This window comes from Bos javanicus, chromosome 1 (assembly GCF_032452875.1).
Source record: "Bos javanicus breed banteng chromosome 1, ARS-OSU_banteng_1.0, whole genome shotgun sequence".
Classification (NCBI taxonomy): domain Eukaryota; kingdom Metazoa; phylum Chordata; class Mammalia; order Artiodactyla; family Bovidae; genus Bos; species Bos javanicus.
Window position 1 is genome coordinate 33,052,651 of NC_083868.1, and position 7,924 is coordinate 33,060,574.

Sequence of the window (7,924 nt, forward strand, 5' to 3'; positions counted from 1 at the left end):
AAGGGAATGGCAAACCACTTCAGTATTCTAGCCTTGAGAACCCCATGATGTAGTCCTACTTGTTTACATTTTGTTTCCCTTGCCTGAGGCAACATACCCACCCCAAAAAAACCCTGATTGATGGCAAAGATCTTAATGCCTGTGTTTCCTTCTAGAATTTTTTATGGTTTCAGGTCTTATGTTTAAATCTTTAGTCAATTTTGAATTTATTTTTGTGCACAGTATGAGAGTGTAGTCCAGTTTTATTCTTTCTCATGTAGTTGTCCAGTCTTCCCAATCTCGTTTATTGAAGGGACTATTTTTCCTCTATTGTACATTAATGCTTCTTTTGTCATAGAGTAATTGTTCATGTAAGTGTGGGCTCATTTCTGGCCTCTCTCTTCTGTCCCATTAATTCACACGTCTGATTTTTCTGCCAGTGCCATACTGTTTTGATTACTATAGCTTTAAATGGTAATGTTTAAACCAGGGATTATGATAACTCTAGTTTTGTTCTTTCTCAAGATTATTTGTCTATCCAAACTCTTCTACATTCCAAGAGAGAACACACCTCAATATAATAAAGGCAATAAATTACAAGTCCATAGCTACCATCATACTCAAGGATTAAAAGCTGAAAGTATTTCCTCTAAGATCAGGCACAAGACAAAAATGACTAGTCTTGCCACTTTTATTTAACATGGTATTGCAAATCTTAGCCATAGCAGACAAGGGGAAAAAAAAAATCCAGATTGGAAAGAAAGGTGTGAACCATCTCTTTTTGCAGATAGAAAAATACTAAAGACACCATCAAAAAACAATTAGATCTTGCCAAAGAATTTGGTAAAATTTCAGGATATCAAATTCATATACAATAATCTATTGTGTTTCTATGTATTAACAATAAACTATCCAAAAGAAAAATAAGCAATAACAGTTGCAATTGCATCAAAAATTAAAGAAATAAAAACACCTAGAAATAATTCTAGCTAAGGAGGTAAAGGACTCATGTCCAGAAAACTGTAAGGTATTCATGAAAAGTATTAAAGAGGAAAGATAGATCATGTTCATGGATTAGAAGAATTAATTGCTAAAGTGACAATAATACCCAAGACAGTCTATATATTCAATGCAATCCATGTCAAAATATTAATGACACTTTTCACAGAACTAAAACAAATAAGGATATTACTTGGTATAATCACGACAGTAGTGTCTGCAAAATGGTGAATTTCTAATTCTATTTTTCCTTCAAATATATCTATTGGAATTCACATATAAATAAGTTTTTTCTTATTAGTAAATTTACTAGAAAAATGAAAGAAAATGCATATTTTTTATTTTATTAATGATTTTCTAAGTAAATTATTTGTATGTTTGATATATATCATAATGCTAAGAAAAGTTTGCCTTGTTTTGATTTCTAATCTGTTTCATAACAACTTTTATTACCACAAATATAAAATGTGTATTTAGTATTTTGAATTAGATTCAGTTGTTATTTTTTATGGCTTTTAAATAATCCTTTCATTAACAGTGTGATCACCTTAAGAGTGTTAACTGTGACTTTTTTTGACATGACCCCACATTAGTCTTTGATACCTTCCCTTATTTCTAGCATAGCAAATTCTTCTCTGTTATTTTTGTACATTTCCTACCTAGACCTGAACAAGCTATTTTTCTAAGAACCCTAATAATTTTCAGTGAGAATAATATTTAGACATCATGACATATACATGTGGAAATTTAGAGATACTGAGTTGATATAGCTTCTTGGCCTTTCTTAGTGGACAGAGGGGAAGTATATTTTAAACAAAACAAACTATGAAGTTATACTTAATATCAAATTCAGTATTGTATAATTTTTAACTTTTTGAAATTTTAACTTTATACCTCTCCCCTTTAAGTTGAAAATTCTAAAATTACTACCTTTTTATAATGTTATTCTATAACATATGTAAGCAAAGTTTAAAGCCAGAGCAATAAAACTAGATAAAATTAATGTTTGTAATGTTAGATTTCTTTGTTTGGAATCATTACTTTTAAGGATGTATAGATAAAATATATATTCAGAAACTTGTCAAAATGATTTTTTGTCTTTGTAGTTATATCACCAACATGATATGTTTACTTTTTTCAGTTTGTCTTAGTGTTTAAGAATTATATTTTTATGTAAAGTTATTTTAATATATTAAAATTTGTATGTTTTAAATCAAAATTGACAATATATTCTCAGAAACATTTTACTCTCATTACAGTTCTCTCCATATATTCTCTGCCTCCCTGTACAAAATAAATATTGTTGTTAGTTTTTGTTTTGGATTTCTAGTGTTTTTGTCTATTTGTAGCATTCTTTTATAAATATAAATGTGTGTGTGCATGCTAAGTTACTTCAGTCGTGCCTGACTCTGTGACCCCGTGGACTGTGGCACACCAGGCTTCCCTATCCTTTACTATCTCTGGAGTTTATTCAAATACATGTCCATTGAGTCGGTGATGCCATCCAACCATCTCACTCTGTCATCCCCTTCTTCTGTCTTCAGTCTTTCCCAGCATCAGGGTCTTTTCCAATGAGTCAGCTCTTCCCATAGTGTATTGGATGCTTCAGGTTCAGCAGCAGTCCTTCTAATGAATATTCAGGGTTGATTTCCTGTAAGATTGACCAGTTTGATCTCTTTACAGTCCAAGGGACACTCAAGAGTCTTTTCCAGAACCACAGTTCAAAGGCATCAATTCTTTGGTTCGCAGCCTTCTTTATGGTTGCAGTTTCTATAGCTCCTCACATTTTCTTCTTCTGTTCAAGATTGATTTCCTTTCATTATAAGCTTTAAAATTTTTAAAATAAACACACTTTTGAAACAAATCTATCATTTACTTAATTCTTAATGAAGAATAATAACAACAGAGTGTAAGAAAAATAATACAAAATTACCTGAAAACTGCAGGGTGTCTTCATTGTTCATGCTTTGTTTTTAATTGCAAACAGAGCAGGAGCAAACAAATGCAAATTTGTTCACTAGAACAATGTCCAACGATAGAAACATGAAATAAATAAATGATCTCTCTCAACAAAAAACAGACTGGAAACTGTTTTTGTAATAAATTACATGCTTCAAAAATGATCAAAATCATTCTGTCACTGTGTAATATTAAGAATGAATTCCCTGTATATAAGATTAGAGCAAGATAATAGTGGGTCAAAGAAAGGCAATGCCAAAAAATGCTCAAACTACCACACGATTGCACTCCTCTCACACGCTAGTAAAGTAATGCTCAAAATTCTCCATGCCAGGCTTCAGCAATATGTGAACCGTGAAATTCCTGATGTTCAAGCTGGTTTTAGAAAAGGCAGAGGAACCAGAGATCAAATTGCCAACATCCGCTGGATCATGGAAAAAGCAAGAGAGTTCCAGAAAAACATCTATTTCTGCTTTATTGACTATGCCAAAGCCTTTGACTGTGTGGATCACAATAAACTGGAAAATTCTGAAAGAGATGGGAATACCGGACCACCTAATCTACCTCTTGAGAAATTTGTATGCAGGTCAGGAAGCCACAGTTAGAACTGGACATGGAACAACAGACTGGTTCCAAATAGGAAAAGGAGTTCGTCAAGGCTGTATATTGTCACCCTGTTTATTTAACTTATATGCAGAGTACATCATGAGAAACGCTGGACTGGAAGAAACACAAGCTGGAATCAAGATTGCCGGGAGAAATATCAATAACCTCAGATATGCCGATTACACCACCCTTATGGCAGAAAGTGAAGAGGAGCTCAAAAGCCTCTTGATGAAAGTGAAAGTGGAGAGTGAAAAAGTTGGCTTAAAGCTCAACATTCAGAAAACGAAGATCATGGCATCTGGTCCCATCACTTCATGGGAAATAGATGGGAAAACAGTGGAAACAGTGTCAGACTTTATTTTTCTGGGCTCCAAAATCACTACAGATGGTGACTGCAGCCATGAAATTAAAAGATGCTTACTCCTTGGAAGGAAAGTTATGACCAACCTAGATAACATATTCAAAAGCACAGACATTACTTTGCCAACAAAGGTTCGTCTAGTCAAGGCTATGGTTTTTCCTGTGGTCATGTATGGATGTGAGAGTTGGACTGTGAAGAAGGCTGAGTGCCGAAGAATTGATGCTTTTGAACTGTGGTGTTGGAGAAGACTCTTGTGAGTCCCTTGGACTGCAAGGAGATCCAACCAGTCCATTCTGAAGGAGATGAGCCCTGGGATTTCTTTGGAAAGAATGATGCTAAAGCTGAAACTCCAGTACTTTGGCCACCTCATGCGAAATGTTGACTCATTGGAAAAGACTCTGATGCTGAGATGGATTGGGGGCAGGAGGAGAAGGGGACGACAGAGGATGAGATGGCTGGATGGCATCACTGACTCGATGGACATGAGTGTGGGTGAACTCCAAGGGTTGGTGATGGACAGGGAGGCCTGGCGTGCTGCGATTCATGGAGTCGCAAAGAGTCGGACATGACTGAGCGACTGATCTGATCTGAATAGTGGGTCTTAAAATTAAAATTCCTTTTTTTTAACCTCCTCAAGTCATCTTAGCTACTTAGATAATCTGTACATATAATAATTTTGTCAAATGTTGTGCTTTTCTCATCCCTATCAGTTCAGTTCAGTTCAGTTCAGTCGCTAGTCATGTCCAACTCTTTGCGACCCCATGAATCGCAGCACGCCAGGCCTCCCTGTCCATCACCAACTCCCGGAGATCACTCAGACTCATGTCCATTGAGTCAGTGATGCCATCCAGCCATCTCATCCCCTGTTATCCCCTTCTCCTCCTGCCCCCAATCCCTCCCAGCATCAGAGTCTTTTCCAATGAGTCAACACTTCGCATGAGGTGGCCAAAGTACTGGAGTTTCAGCTTTAGCATCATTCTTTCCAAAGAAATCCCAGGGCTCATCTCCTTCAGAATGGACTGGTTGGATCTCCTTGCAGTCCAAGGGACTCTCAAGAGTCTTCTCCAACACCACAGTTCAAAAGCATCAATTCTTTGGCACTCAGCTTTCTTCACAGTCCAACTCTCACATCCATACATGACCACTGGAAAAATCATAGCCTTGACTAGATGGACCTTTGTTGGCCTTATAGAAAAGTTAAAAGAGAGATCTTTATTTTGACACTTCTACTATTAGGTACTGCTCTCTCTTGTGGTTAGACTAAAGTTATTGTTGATCGGTTGCTAAGTAGTGTCCAACTCATTGCAACCCCATGGACTGTAGCACGTCAGGCTCCTTTGACCTCCACTACCTCCCAGAGTTTGTTCAGAGACATATGCACTGAGTCGGTGATGCTATCTAACCATCTCATCCTCTGCCATCCCTTTCTCCTTTTGCCTTCAGTCTTTCCCAGCATCAGGGTCTTTTCCAACGAATCTGCTCTTTCATCAGGTGGCCAAAGTATTGGAGCTTCAGCTTCAGCATCAGTCATTTCAATGAATATTCACAGTTGGTTTCCTTTAGGAATGACTGATTTGATCTTCTGGCAATCCAAGGGACTCTGACACACTCATTTATACCCTTTGTTGTTATTTCTAAAAGAATAATATATATTTAATGCTTTCACAGACATGATAGATGAGATTATTTTTAGGCTACTAATCATTTCCTTTCCTCACCTACATAAAAGTAGGTGTATACTTCTTCTCTCCACTGATGCTGGTTTTGACCATGAAACTGTATTTGATTTGATGGTGAAAGAACTGTTTCTCCCTCCAAGATTTTAGGCTTCGTCATATCAAGTGCTTTAGCCCATGGAACATCAATTGTTGTAACAGAAGCAAAGGCTTGAAACATGCCTGCACAGTGAAATATTTATTCTTGTGCTTCTGGCATCATTCTGGGCAGAAAATATGTTAGATACTCACCCAAAAAGGATAAGAAATATGTGGAGTATACCTGGACACAGTGTGCAGCTTAGACTCAAACCCAATTCAGCCAAGCATAGATCAACTGAAGTTCAGCCAACCCACAGGTATCTGAAAATAGAAGAAATGATAACTGTTTAAAGCTGTTAAGTGAGGGTGCAGCTAACTGTTACAAAAAAGTACAAAAGCCAAAACCTCCAGTGAAAATTAATACTGCTCATTCTCAAAGTCCTTTCTCAGAAAATACACAGTATTATCAATTGCTTACATATTCTTCAAGCTCTCCTATGCATATATGAGAAATAATATATTTATAAATAGACAGATGCATATTTCAAAAAAGACCATTTTATACATACTCTTCTATATCTTGACTTTTTTTACTTAACAAACCTTCTGGATTCTTCCATATTTGTAGATAAATCTGCATCATTCTTTTTAATGCCCCAATTATATTTCATTTATAAAAAAGCTATAACATATTGAAGTATCCTTCATTTCTAGATGATATAAATTATTTGGAAACTTTCTATTCTGCCCAATTTTGAAAAATCTCCATCCTAGCATGGTTCCTTCATTTGAAAGTTTTATCTCCTTTTACTTTTGAACTGTGCTGTTGGAGAAGACTCTTGAGAGTCCCTTGGACTGCAAGGAGATGCAACCAGTCCATCCTAAAGGAGATCAGTCCTGGGTGTTCATTGGAAGGACTGATACTAAAGGTGAAACTCCAATACTTTGGCCACCTGATGTGAAGAGTTGACTCATTGGAAAAGACCCTGATGCTGGGAGGGGTTGGAGGCAGGAGGAGAAGGAAACAACAGAGGATGAGGTGGCTGAGGCATCACCGATTCGATGGACATGAGTTTGAGTGAACTCTAGGAGTTGGTGATGGACAGGGAGGCCTGGTGTGCTGTGATTCATGGGGTTGCAAAGAGTTGGACACAACTGAGTGACTGAACTGACTGACAGACTGACTGTTATAACAATTATGCAAGTTAATATTTTTTGGTCCTTTAGCAAGTGTTGTCTTCATAATAATCTTGTGAAGTGAGTATGACCATTACTTTTCAATTTCACTGAGGCAGAAAAAGTTGAGTTCAAACTAACTAGTAAATAATATGACTAGAACTCAAATTCAATCTCTCTTTTTAAAAAATATTACCTGACCCAGTGTGAAGTTGTTAAAAATACAAAGAATCCAATGCTTGCTAAACCAAATTCTGAGTCAAATTTATGAGACTGCTCTTTCTAAATGATAAGACAGACATGAAAGTTAAATAAAAAAAGCAAATAACAAAATGTTTATTCAACCATTTGCTGAATATGTATTTATTGCACATTTATTTGTGGCTCTGCACATGGAACAACAGACTGTTTCCAAATAGGAAAAGGAGTATGTCAAAGCTGTATATTGTCACCCTGCTTTTTTAATTTCTATGCAGAGTACATCATGAGTAACGCTGGACTGGAAGAAGCACAAGCTGGAATCAAGATTGCCGGGAGAAATATCAATAACCTCAGATATGCAGATGACACCACCCTTATGGCAGAAAGTGAAGAACTAAAGAGCCTCTTGATGAAAGTGCAAGAGGAGAGTGAAAAAGTTGGCTTAAAGCTCAACATTCAGAAAACTAAGATCATGGCATCTGGTCCCATCACTTCATGGGAAATAGATGGGGAAACATTTGGGGCTCCAAAATCACTGCAGATGGTGATTGAAGCCATGAAATTAAAAGATGCCTACTCCTTGGAAGGAAAGTTATAACCAACTTAGCATATTAAAAAGCAGAGACATTATTTTGCCAACATAGGTCCGTCTAGTCAAGGGTGTGGTTTTTCCAGTGGTCATGTATGGATGTGAGAGTTGGACTATAAAGAAAACTGAGCACAGAAGAATTGATGCTTTTGAACTGTAGTTTTGGAGAAGACTCTTGAGAGTGCCTTGGACTGCAAGGAGATCCAACCAGTCCATCCTAAAGAAGATTGGTCCTGGGTATTTATTGGAAGGACTGATGTTGAAGTTGAAACTCCAATATTTTGGTCACCTAATGTG